Source organism: Trachypithecus francoisi, unplaced genomic scaffold (genome assembly GCF_009764315.1).
Source record: "Trachypithecus francoisi isolate TF-2019V2 unplaced genomic scaffold, Tfra_2.0 Lachesis_group13, whole genome shotgun sequence".
Classification (NCBI taxonomy): Eukaryota; Metazoa; Chordata; class Mammalia; order Primates; family Cercopithecidae; genus Trachypithecus; species Trachypithecus francoisi.
Window position 1 is genome coordinate 32,264,193 of NW_022681458.1, and position 14,003 is coordinate 32,278,195.

Sequence of the window (14,003 nt, forward strand, 5' to 3'; positions counted from 1 at the left end):
AGGACATAGGCATGGGCAAGGACTTCATGTCTAAAACACCAAAAGCAATGGCAGCAAAAGCCAAAATTGACAAATGGGATCTAATTAAACTAAAGAGCTTTTGCACAGCTAAAGAAACTACCATCAGAGTGAACAGACAACCTACAGAATGGGAGAAAATTTTTGCAATCTACTCATCTGACAAAGGGCTAATATCCAGAATCTACAAAGAACTCAAACAAATATACAAGAAAAAAACAAACAACCCCATCAAAAAGTGGGCAAAGGTATGAACAGACATTTCTCAAAAGAAGACATTCATACAGCCAACAGACACATGAAAAAATGCTCATCATCACTGGCCATCAGAGAAAGAAATGCAAATCAAAAACACAATGAGATACCATCTCACACCAGTTAGAATGGCAATCATTAAAACGTCAGGAAACAACAGGTGTTGGAGAGGATGTGGAGAAATAGGAACACTGTTACACTGTTAGTGGGAATGTAAACTAGTTCAACCATTATGGAAAACAGTATCACGATTCCTCAAGGATCTAGAACTAGATGTACCATATGACCCAGCCATCCCACTACTGGGTATATACCCAAAGGACTATAAATCATGCTGCTATAAAGACACATGCACACGTATGTTTATTGTGGCACTATTCACAACAGCAAAGACTTGGATTCAACCCAAATGTCCATCAGTGACAGACTGGATTAAGAAAATGTGGCACATAATACACCGTGGAATATTATGCAGCCATAAAAAAGGATGAGTCTGCGTCCTTTGTAGGGACATGGATGCAGCTGGAAACCATCATTCTTAGCAAACTATCACAAGAAGAGAAAACCAAACACCGCATGTTCTCACTCATAGGTGGGAAGTGAACAATGAGATCACTTGGATTCAGGAAGGGGAACACCACACACTGGGGCCTATCATGGGGAGGGGGGAGGGATTGCATTGGGAGTTATACCTGATATAAATGACGAATTGATGGGTGCTGACGAGTTGATGGTTGCAGCACACCAACATGGCACAAGTATACATATGTAACAAACCTGCACATTATGCACATGTACCCTAGAACTTAAAGTATAATAATAAAAAAAAAACAATTGTAAAGGAAACAACTGGTATTGTCTGGAGGTATACAGTATGAGTGTGGACAAAGAAATCAGTGGACGTTAAGAAGGGCATACAAAATGAATTTTAAATGTACCCTTGATTTTAAAAAGACCGGCCAGGTTTGAAAATGGCTGCAAACTCAAATAGACATTTGAACTCAAGTGAAACAAGAGAGAACAAAGTCATTTTACATGTGTCACATTACGCCGAAATACCCTCTTCAAGGGTTGCAGATACAAGCCCTGTTTATAGCTGTACTACTTTGTCATTTCAGTATTATATATGCATTGTGAAATAGATGTGTGCATTTCAGGATGAATTTTTATGGTTTCATAAATCATGACTAGTTCAATCACTGTGCAATGAATCCTCCACTCACAAAATCAAACAGAATAAAACAAAATCACAAAGTAAAAGCTGAAATGAATTTTTCCAAGAAACATTAAATTTTTGATGTATGTGGAGCTTTAAATTGTTATAATTTTAATGCCTTTACATATGTTCATTTCTGTATTTAAACATTACTAGTGTCATTGTGCCCCTAGGATTAGTGTTTCACCATGTTGGCCAGGGTGCGGGCAAACTCCTGACCTCAGGTGATTCACCTACCTTGCCCCTCAAAGTGCTGGGACTACAGGTATGGGCCCCTGCACTTGGCCTAGAGGTTAGAATTTTAATCAGCTTGAGAATTTTGACCAACTTGATAGGGTTTTGTGATAAGGAAGGGTATATAGTATTCTGAAAATACAGTCTATAATTTGTGACTATGTTTTATATTGAGAGTTTTTAGAATCCTTTCTCAATAAACCTTAAAAAACTTATCTCATTTTTATGTTACTTAAAGTTTGTTTTAGAGTTTGCAGAGCTTTTTTTCCATCCATTTCTAATTTATTCTCATGCCAGTGTTTTTAGAGTGAGAGGGCAAATATTCTTCTTTTTTACAGGTGAAGAAACTAAGTCTCTTAGACAAGAGGAGGTATTAAGAGAGGTTAAAAAGTTTGTCAATGTTATATTTAAGAATGAGAAATCAAGCTTCCTGGTAGATGAATCTCTTCCTTTATTAAAAATATCAGCTGATGTTTTTTTAAATTTAATTTCAGTCTCTTTTGCTTCACACGCTTGCTGAGCTTGTCTCTCAGTCCAACAAGAATAAAATTAATTTCCCTTGTCATGTAAGAAAGTTCCCCTTCAAACCCATACTGGTTCTTGAAGATGCAATATGCAATAGAAACACATCCAATCAGCAGGCAGTGTGCTGCTCTTAACTCTTCTGGAAGCAGAGGGATGTATTAGTCAGCTTGGCCTGCCATAAAAACATACCATAGACTGGGTGGCTTAAACTGCAGACATTTAATTTCTCACAGTTCTGGAGGCTGGGAATCCCAAGATCAAGGTGCTAGTTGATTCTCTTTCTGCTAGGAGCTCATTTCTTGGCTTGTATTTGGCTGCCTTCTCTCTGTGTCCTCACATGGCAGAGAGAGGACGTGAGTTTCTGATGTCTCCCCTTATAAAGACACTAATCCTATTGGATCTGTTTGTTTCAATTGCTCTACAAGTTTCCAAATTCTAAACAAGCACAGGTCAGAGATGGGCAGCGACCCTACTTGATCAGGAGGAGAGGGAAGTTTCATGAGGTGGCATTTTATTGTATACAGAACTGAGATTTAGGCTTGATATGAAAGGAAAGTCTTTGAAGGACCTGATGCGTTTTATATTTTGTAGTTGGAGCCATGGTTTCACTTCTCTGTAAGATAAGCTTAGGTTTCCAAGTGGTTTCTTTGGGACGGGGCATTTATTAACCCACTCCATAGGAGCTGCTTTCCCATTATCAGCCACTCATCCACTTACAAACTCTCTCCTTTAGTAGGAACAGACAGTTTTTGAAGTTCTTTTCAAAGGATGCTATGAAGTTGGACAAATCTTCTTCATCAGTATTAAATGTATTTCTAATTTTCACCTGTTTCTCGTGCTTGACAGTGTATAATGTTACCAACAAGTCACTGAGAGCATTTTCAACTACTTAAAACATGATTTGTAAATATGAATTTTATCCTTCCACAGGTACCAGTGGATACTGGAACTGTTAGGTAAATGAATCTTTGTTAGTCCATATTCATTTATATATGCAGTTTATAACTTGTATAACAAAGGATAATTTGTTAAGTTTATGGAAGAGGTATAGTTCTGCTCTGCATCCACAAGAAAGCATGGGTCGATTTAAACAGTTAGTTCAGGGCACTACACTAAACATTGTCGAGATTTATGTCACAACAACAAAGGGCCATATGTGCCAGAGATTCTAACAATGGGATGGGTAAGAGAGACACATACTTGTTATGCATGAATAGAACTTTGTGCCATGTTTCCCACATATGTGAAATGGATATGATGATCATGAAGATGATGATAATACAAATAGTATGCTTGACTATCACTGAGTATGTTGTATGTGCCAGACATTGTTCTCAATGTTTTACTTGTATTAAATTCATTTATATCTTACAACGACTTTATGAGGTAGTTACTATTACAATTAGCTTACCTTATAGATAAAGCTTACCTTATAGATAAAGCACAGAGAAATTAAGTAACTTAATACTCAAAATCACATGCCTTGTAGGTACCATCATGGTTTTTGACCATACAAGTAACAGCTGGCTTGACTTCAGTTGGAAGGCTCCTTTGGATCAAGTTCTTATCATTGCTTTACCATTCACATGGAATCATTCTACTGTCCTTCACGGTGTGTGGCTCCGAGATACCATGGGAGTGTCTCACCCATCCAGAGCTGAAGAGAAATACCTGTTAAAAGCAGTGCCAGGGGATTTTATTTAATATGACAAGCAGTTGAGAGTCACCATGCAAAAGTGACACTATCAACATTCTATTTAAAGGAGAAAGTGACTGTAATGATTAAAAAAAAAATGAAGGGAGTCCAGTGAGGAGGATGCATTCGTTCAGGTGTTGAGGGATTAGAGCTGAGAAATGAAAAGAGAGGTAAATGCAACAGTACACTGCAGAGTATAATATCCATATCAAAAGATGAAAGATAAGGAAGCAAGAGGGAGAAAAGCCAAAGCTGCCTACGAGGTTATAAACTCTGTATGCAGGAAAATGTATCCCAGAGAAGGAAGACATTTTCATTTAAAAAAACTTCTCCTGAAATCGGAATTTCTACACTATCACTTTTCTGATATATACGTGCATTTTGTCCCTGACATGCCATTCACCAGCAATCTCTAAACAACTAAAATGTGATGAAACACACTGCTCATAATGATGATTCATAATTAGTGAGGAGCCATCTGAATCATGATAAAATCAAATTATATCCTGTACAGTTTTATCAAGTATATCTTTTATGTTTTATTTCTTAAAAATTTGTAATACAGATCTAGGCATTTTAGTTATTTTTAAGAAATAAATGAGAATATTTAATGAGTCAAAATATATCATTTTCCAGACATGCTAAACAATAAAAGACAGTTACTAAATAGTGTTAATATTTCCCAATTTATGGATCCAGATATTTGTGATCAAGCATATTTGGTTTTCTTACATAAGGAATACTATTCATTTAGTGGGTTATTTATATAAAATTGCATATTTTCCTTTTGAGAATGAATTAACCTTTCCTTAGTTCTCACTTCATATTTCAGGAAGGGTTGTTCTGGGAAGGAAGCCTGTGTTAGAGTAAGAGAAGTTTAGACTTATTCCCAACAGATGAGGCTGTTAACAGACAAACCACTGCAACTGGCAGTTCCTGTAGTAGAAATACTTCTGCTCTGACCTATTTCAAGCTGACAATATTTTAATAACCAGCTCAAAACTTCCCGTGACCTTAATAATCAGTCTTGTATGGCAGTACCAGTCAACTACAGCACATCAGTGTTACTTCTGATAACCTGCAGAACAACTGGAGTGGGCAGAGGCATAGTAGCAATAGAGGAATATTTACCACAAGAAGAAAATATATTAGAACATCACTTGTAATAATACAAGTATATTCATTACTTCAGGAGTCTCTCAGCATTCCTTTACTCCCAGTAATAGAAGTTTAGAGCAGAATTGAAAACAAAAAATAAAAAACAAAAACCCTCTCTGGGGATAAGGAGGTTCTTTGATGTGCAACATTGGAAGCTGACACAAGGTAGTTCTAAGGATTACAGTTTACAAAGAAGACTGAACCCTTGCTCTCTCCACGCTCTTGATCCACCCTTGGGGCTAGTGAAGCCGAAAGCATAGCAGAGGTGTCGTGTATTGGAAATGTGGTTTTGGAACCTAAGAACAAAGCCTTCTTTTTTTTTTTTTTTTTTTTTAAGTATAAAAGAGAGTTTATTCAGAGGACCGAAATGTTGACAGTGAGTCAATCGGGAGGATATTTTCAGTCAGGACTGTCTGACTGACAGCTTTCATATTATTAATGCACATACTAGGAGACATCAATTTGAAGGGCAGGCATTGTGCTAAGTCAAACTTCTACCTAAAAATGCATTACATTTTGTCTGTAAATCAAGGTCAGTTATTAAATTAAGGTGCTCTTTTTTTTTTTTTTTAATTATACTTTAAGTTCTAGGGTACATGTGCATGACGTTTATATCATGTATAACTCCCCAATGCAATCCCTCCCTCCTCCCCCTCCCCATGATAGGCCCCAGTGTGTGATGTTCCCCTTCCCGAGTCCAAGTGATCTCATTGTTCAGTTCCCACCTATGAGTGAGAACATGCGGGTTTGGTTTTCTCTTCTTGTGATAGTTGGCTAAGAATGATGGTTTCCAGCTGCATCCATGTCCCTACAAAGGACGCAAACTCATCCTTTTTGATGGCTGCATAGTATTCCATGGTGTATATGTGCCACATTTTCTTAATCCAGTCTGTCACAGATGGACATTTGGGTTGATTCCAAGTCTTTGCTATTGTGAATAGTGCCGCAATAAACATACGTGTGCATGTGTCTTTGTAGTAGAGTAATTTATAATCCTTTGGGTATATACCCAGTAGTGGGATGGCTGACTCATATGGTACATCTAGTTCTAGATCCTTGAGGAATCGCCATACTGTTTTCCATAATGGTTGAACTAGTTTACAATCCCACCAACAGTGTAAAAGTGTTCCTATTTCTCCACATCCTCTCCAACACCTGTTGTTTCCTGACTTCTTAATGATTGCCATTCTAACTGGGGGAGATGGTATCTCATTGTGGTTTTGATTTGCATTTCTGATGGCCAGTGATGATGAGCACTTTTTCATGTGTCTGTTGGCTGTATGGATGTCTTCTTTTGAGAAATGTCTGTTCATATCCTTTCCCCACTTTTTGATGGGGTTGTTTGTTTTTTTCTTGTATATTTGTTTGAGTTCTTGGTAGATTCTGGATATTAGCCCTTGTCAGATGAGTAGGTTGCAAAAATTTTTCCCATTCTGTAGGTTGCCTGTTCACTCTGATGGTAGTTTCTTTGGCTGTGCAAAAGCTCTTTAGTTTAATTAGATCCCATGTGTCAATTTTTGCTTTTGCTGCCGTTGCTTTTGGTGTTTTAGACATGAAGTCCTTGCCCATGCCTATGTCCTGAATGGTACTACCTAGATTTTCTTCTAGGGTTTTTATGGTATTAGGTCTAACATTTAAGTCTCTAATCCATCTTGAATTAATTTTCGTATAAGGGGTAAGGAAAGGATCCAGTTTCAGCTTTCTACTTATGGCTAGCCAATTTTCCCAGCACCATTTATTAAATAGGGAATCCTTTCCCCATTTCTTGTTTCTCTCAGTCAAATTGTCCCTGTTTGCAGATGACATGATTGTATATTTAGAAAACCCCATTGTCTCAGCCCAAAATCTGCTTAAGCTGATAAGCAACTTCAGCAAAGTCTCAGGATACAAAATTAATGTGCAAAAATCACAAGCATTCTTATACACCAGTAACAGACAAGCAGAGAGCCAAATCAGGAATCAACTTCCATTCACAATTGCTTCAAAGAGAATCAAATACCTAGGAATCCAGCTTACAAGGGATGTCAAGGACCTCTTCAAGGAGAACTACAAACCACTGCTCAGTGAAATCAAAGAGGACACAAACAAATGGAAGAACATACCATGCTCATGGATAGGAAGAATCAATATCGTGAAAATGGCCATACTGCCCAAGGTGATTTATAGATTCAATGCCATCCCTATCAAGCTACCAATGACTTTCTTCACAGAATTGGAAAAAACGGCTTTAAAGTTCATATGGAACCAAAAAGAGCCCGCATTGCCAAGACAATCCTAAGTGAAAAGGACAAAGCTGGAGGCGTCACGCTACCTGACTTCAAACTATACTACAAGGCTACAGTAACCAAAACAGCATGGTACTGGTACCACAACAGAGATATAGACCAATGGAACAGAACAGAGTCCTCAGAAATAATACCACACATCTACAGCCATCTGATCTTTGAACAAAGCCTTCTTTTAGGGGAGAAGTTAAAATGCACACAAACAAAAAGCCCAAGACCTAGAACGTATTGTCTTCTCAAATACCCTTTGCCTATTCATTGTATTCAGCCTGTCTTAGCTACTAGATCTGAGATGAAACCAAACTCTGGTTCCTTTTTTATCATTTCATTTAGTTTGATTTCATTTGGACCTGTGAAGATGTTTGCACCTTTGGAATTAGTAAGGGAGCATTGAATTCAAACCTGTTTCTTCAGCAGAGCCAAATTAGAAGTTCATTTATCTCTTTGGGATAAAATAATTAATATTCTTTAATAATTTTTGTTTACTTAAAAATTATGTTTTGTTTTGTTTCATTTCAGTTCTTATTGAACACAGTGCATTTCCATCCCCTTTTCCACAGACCAGGTAAATGGAAGCAAAGAAAGACATGTTCATCCTGGCCTAGAGTTACCCCTGTGCGGTGACAAATAATCTGGAACCTTATTCATAGCAAGCTGTGAGGACAGATGCTTCTAAATTTGACCGGGACATGGCCATGGTCCTAGGAGGCTCTGACTGAAGCAGAACTTTCTTAGGTTTCCTAATAACCATGCTCCTGTAGGGAAATCAGGCTTTTCATTTGTTTTGTTTGATATAAACACTTTATTCTTCAAAGAGGTAGGATGGAATGAGTAACCTCTGCTGCAAAGAAGTCTAATGAAATTGGAACAAAAGATATTTAGGGGATATATACTTTCATTTATTAGGCAGTGAGCATGTTCATTAATATTTAAGCTCAAAATACAAAAGTTGAGCACCTTTTGATTCCTATATGTAAATATTCAGAAAGCATCACCATTGTAATTTTGTAACACTTCAAAAACACTTCTGGAATCTTCTTTGTCGTGTTTTCTTTTACTTAATTTTCCAAATCAACAACTTGCCAATATCCTACTCATTGGCAGCTATAGTTAATTAGCTCAAAATAGCTGCTAATATAAAGTTTGGTGCTGTGATATTTGAGGTGGGAGGGAGTCAGCAAAGGGTTAGAAAATCTGGCATGAGAAATGAAACAAACGTAACAGCATCATTTTAAAAATTGTGTTACAAGGTCTCTGTCTTCTGAGGCAAAACCTCATATTATAATATTTACATAAATTTTGACAATCATGGGAGAAAAAGACATGGATGATGTAGCACACCCTTAGCAGGAAAATATATTGATTCCTTATACGTAGGTATTGATATATAGTTCCAACCACAGTGCAATTTTAAAAACTGAATGAAAATATGAAAGGCATAAAAGGTCTCTTTGAATAAAGGCAAACTGAATATTCCCATGAAGGTGGAAGAGAGAGAGTTTACATTAAAAGTTTCCCATATACACTACACCCTTCTGATTGTAGTGTACTTACTATTAAGTAGCTGTGCTTTGAGTTGGAATTAGTTCTGTACATGATTGTTGCTACTTGTTAGGATGGCATAGGGAACATATTTTGCCTTGCCTACATAGCCCCAGCATCAGTCTTTCCTTCTCCTTTCCTAATAATGCCCAGATTTTCCTGTGTGTTATCCCTACTGTTTGAGTGTTTGCATTCAGAAATTCAAAGTGAATCTTAATACACCTAAACGAGTTAGCAGTTAGTTAGTAAAAACATCATAATTACTGAGACAATACCCTTTGTCTCAGTAATTAGCTCAAAGATAGACATGTTATCTATGCTAGTCCAATACCAGTGAAAACTAGATCTTTTGTTCCATGTTTTGGGAAAGCATCCACGAATTCTGTTTGTAAACATGAATGAGGAAACAGGGAGCCCTGGATACTATTGGCACTGGCATCGATGATGTGTTGAGGAAAGGAGGTCTCTTTATGAAGCTGACAATGGACAGGAAAAGTTAAGAGACAAAAAGAAAAACAAAAAACAGATTCTTAGTGAAACTGTTGTCTCTAGATCAAACCACCATGAAATCCGTCTTAAGACTGCACATTCCAACTACATCAGGTAATAAATGACCTTATTGTGTAAAAGACACTGTGAGTCAGATGTTCAGCTATCTGCACCACAGTGAGTCAGTGAGTCCCCAGTAATCATAAGCTTTAATATTCTGAGGTAAGAGACTAGGACTTCTTTTCCTACCCCCAGACTTTATTGGGCCATGTAGAAGAACTTTCACAAGTAGTTCTTCAATGTTTGAGCTTCTTGAATCTCATCATGCCATTTTTTTTTCTTTACCATCTTCAGAATACCTTTAGTGCTTCAAAGTTTTATTCTCCAGTCTAATCCACTTATCTTTTTAAATTTTAAATCCCAGTTACTATCTAGCTTTTATTTGTGTTTCATTTCTCAGTTATCTTTTCTACACTGTTTTCTTAATTATGTCTAAAGCATCTTTTTATTTCTTTGCTCCCCCTCTTCATTCTGTACTATTTGAAAAATTAAAATGCATATTCCCTTTCCAATTAGAACATGAAGCTTTTTCCTAATAGCCAATTTGTTTCTGCAGTGTGGTACTTTGCATCTGAGGCAGAGTTCATTGAGAACATCAAATACAAATCAATCTATCAACTCCATAGCTCTTGTGATTTCCCTGCTTTCTTATTCATTGCTTCTTTAGATTCTGGCATTAGATTATAAGCCAGCCTATAGAGGAAGTCTGGCTTGGTCTTCCACAGCTGAAACTCAATAAATGTCAAATAAGCTACACTGTCTTTAATTGTGACAGCCTTGGTAAAAAAAAAAAAAAAACAAAAAAAAAGCTGACTTTATGCCCAAGGACTCTTCCATCTAAAGAATGAGCTCACTTTGGAGCTCAATTAATTGCAAAGATAGAAGACATCTAAACTTCTGCTAAAGTCATTCCCCTCAGCATTTTTAGGGACAAAGCATCTTTCAAAGAGACCTATTAGAAACAAACTATTACTATTACGTGTTAGTAAATTAGAACCATTTTGCATAGTAATTTGAAAACATCTGTTGAAATTAAAAATTAAAAATATCTTTTTATTTAAAAATTTGGTTTTGAAATCCATCAAACAAAAATAATTGCAAAATAATTGCAAAGCTAGATTTCTTATGCATCCATTTTATAGGAATGATGAAAGATTATTAAAAATTTTTTCTTATTGCTTTTTCTCTCCTTAACCATGTACTTTTGTTCCTTAGAGCTGAACTGAGGAGAGAGTCAGCTTAACTGTTACTACTTTACTCAGACACCCAGCATTTTGTTCCTGGGCCCATCTAGCCAAACCTTAGGATGTTCCTTTCTAGAAGGCAAATAGATTTTGTTTAGGTCATCTTACCAGTCTCTCAGGCATACAGACACTCTGCCGCTAGCACTTAAGATTATTTTTGATCAGATATACTACAGTGTGATAGACTGAATTCCATGTCCCCCCCCCCATTTATATATTGAAGTCCTAATCCCCAGTACTTCAGAATGTGACTTTATTTAGAAATAAGGCCTTTAATAAATGAAGCCATTGTTAGAAGGGCCCTATTCCAATCTGACTGGTGTCCTTATAAGAAGAAAATATTAGGACATACAGAGATAGATACATCAGGGATGCACCCACACAGAGAAAAAGGCCATGTGAAGACACAGCAAGAAGACAGCTATCTTTCAGCCAAAGAATGAGGCCTCAAAAGAAACCAAGTCTGCTGACATCTTGATCTCAGACTCCCAGATTTCAGAGCTGTGAGAAAATAAATTTCTGTTGTTTCAGCCACTCAGTCTGTGGTATTTTGTTATGGCTACCCTAGAAAACGAATACACAGAGAAACTCCAATAACAGTTGATTGAACAAAGTTGAAATTTGATTTCTCTTTTACCTAAAAAAAGGTCTATAAGAGGACAGCCTAGACTGCTATGAAAGCTACAAAAGTTGTCAGAGATCCAGTCTTCTTCTACACTATTGTGCCATCCTCCTGAGGGCGTGGTTGTTTTCCTTATTACTAAAATGTATGCCAGAGCACCAGATAGAAAATCCACATCCCTGGAAGCAAGATAGAGACAGGAAATACTAGCACTCCTTCATTTTAGGGAGACTTTCTGGACTTACATAGAACATTTCATCGAGTATCTCATTGGCCAGAATATAATGCCAGGAGATTTAAGTTCAACAAGGATAAGATTTGTAGCATTTTTTAAAGTAGCAATGTACTCAGCTAAATATTAGGGTTATTTTTCAAAAGAATGAAAAACTGTGCTAGTTTACTACTTGGCATTCTATGCCATCTATTACCAAATATGTATGAATCCCCAAATGATCTATTTTCTCAAAAGATTTTCCATCCCAGTGCAAATGTATTTCTTGTTGGCTTATTTCCTCCAGTGCCCTGTATATACCCATATTTGCATAAACCACAGTGATGGGCAAAGTCTGTGGTTCAAGTTGAGATTTCAGCTACATGTGAGTACAAGGATTTTCTACTTTGTTGCACTATATATAACAGCAAAATCCAACTTCCTGTCCCACAGCAAGCAAATGACAAAGGAGAAGATATTGTGTTCTTTTGAAGAAACACAATGTGAAAATCATGTTGAAGAATAGCAGGTAACATGGAAAATATTCACGAGAACTTGCTAAGAGGAAAAATGTAAACTATAAAAGAGTATATATAGTAAAATCCCATTTTTATAAATAAATATAGAGTAAATGTATATTTCACATATATATAATTATGTGTTTCCAATTCACTCATACAAGAATAGAAGTCCATATAAAAGAAAGTATTAATAGCAATTGGCTCTAAGCAGAGTCTCTGATGGTGACAGCTAATATGGCTTCTCAACAGTAGTGTACTGGAGCAAGTCAATTATTTTTCGTTGTGAGTTCTCGTCCTCAGCATTGTGAGTGTTTTAGATTACTTGTCTACTCCCTCATTGGTTGTCGTTGGCATATCCCTGTCCTGTACCAGCCCCAAACAGCCTCACACTGGTCTATTTGCCACCTGGGATTGAGAACCAACAATGAGGAGAAGGATATCTTTCTCTCGATAAACTGAACCAAGTTAGCTCAATGTTATTAATAAGCCAGACTCACACAGTACGTCAAATGACACTGTTCTATTTGGGGTCACTGGTTTGAATTTTTTATTAGTCTTTTTAAAATGTATGTTAAATATATTTTATCTGCAAACACACATACATACATATGTACATACATATTTAACAAAATATCTACCCCAAAGTTTTAATACTCCAAAATTCTGTGAAGGAAATTGTTGAAAACACAATGTGTTACAGAAGTTCAAGTATATGTATGTACATATGTATATATATGTGTTTATACCTTCCAACCAAAGGAGTCCTTACTGATGCAGTTGCCTTCCTCAAAGAATTTTATTCCCAAACTTTCTAACTACAAGTGTGTGCCATTTCCACTGAGCACACGCTACATCCCAGAGTATTATGCAACATAGTGTGTCCTGAAAAAATAAAAACAGTAACTTAACTATATTTGATGATAATGATTTGGTTTTTATTTACACATTAGTATGCCTATAGAATGTAGTTGTGTCCAAGGGTCTTTTGAAATTATGATTACATTTGAGGTGTAAAACTATTGTCTGTTATGTCAGCGTGTCCTGTACTGTGCTGAACTGGAATTTGATTTTGGGAAACATTTTTATCCCTATCCTTTGCTCTGAAAAATTGTACCATATTAAAAAAAGAATTAATAAATGTATAAATCCCTCATGGTGCTTATCTAAGATTTATTGCAGTGTTTTAACTGAATCTATGATTCACATGGTAAAACACTTTGTTCTTGAACCTAATTACAGCAGGGCCATGTTTTACAAGTAATCAAATAATCCAAACCTCTCTAGTAATTTGAGTAGGTGGAGAGTAGGTGCAATTTAGTCCTATTTAACAAAATATCTACCCCAAAGTTTTAATACTCCAAAATGCTGTGAAAGAAATTGTTGAAAATACAGTGTGTTACAGAAGTTCAATATTTTGTAAGAGAAACAGAACACGAATCTAATTAGGTTCATGAAGAAAAACAGACAATGCAAAATTTCCAATTGATAAAAAAATTATATTCATGTATTTTTTATATAGTCACTTTACTTTTCAAATTGCCAAAGTTTTTGATTGCCTCATCTCCAATTTTTAGGAAAATCTCTATATTAATGAGAAGCCAGAAATTATACCCTTTTAAATTATTTCTACTTATAATGAAAAATAGACATTAATGTAAAATGTGATTGGATATTTAATTTTTCAAAATTACTTCAGAGTTTATCAGCTATCTAATGCTATGTAAGAAACCACTTCAAATTATAGTGACATAAAACAATAATTTGATTATATTAATGGGTTCTATGGGTCAGGAATAAAAAATAGCACAAAGCAAGAAAAACTTGTCTTTGAGGCTTTAGCTGAGAAGACTCAAAGGCTGAACTAACTTGATGGGTGATGACTGGATAAATATGGTAGAGTCTTCTCTCATATGTCAGGCTATAAATG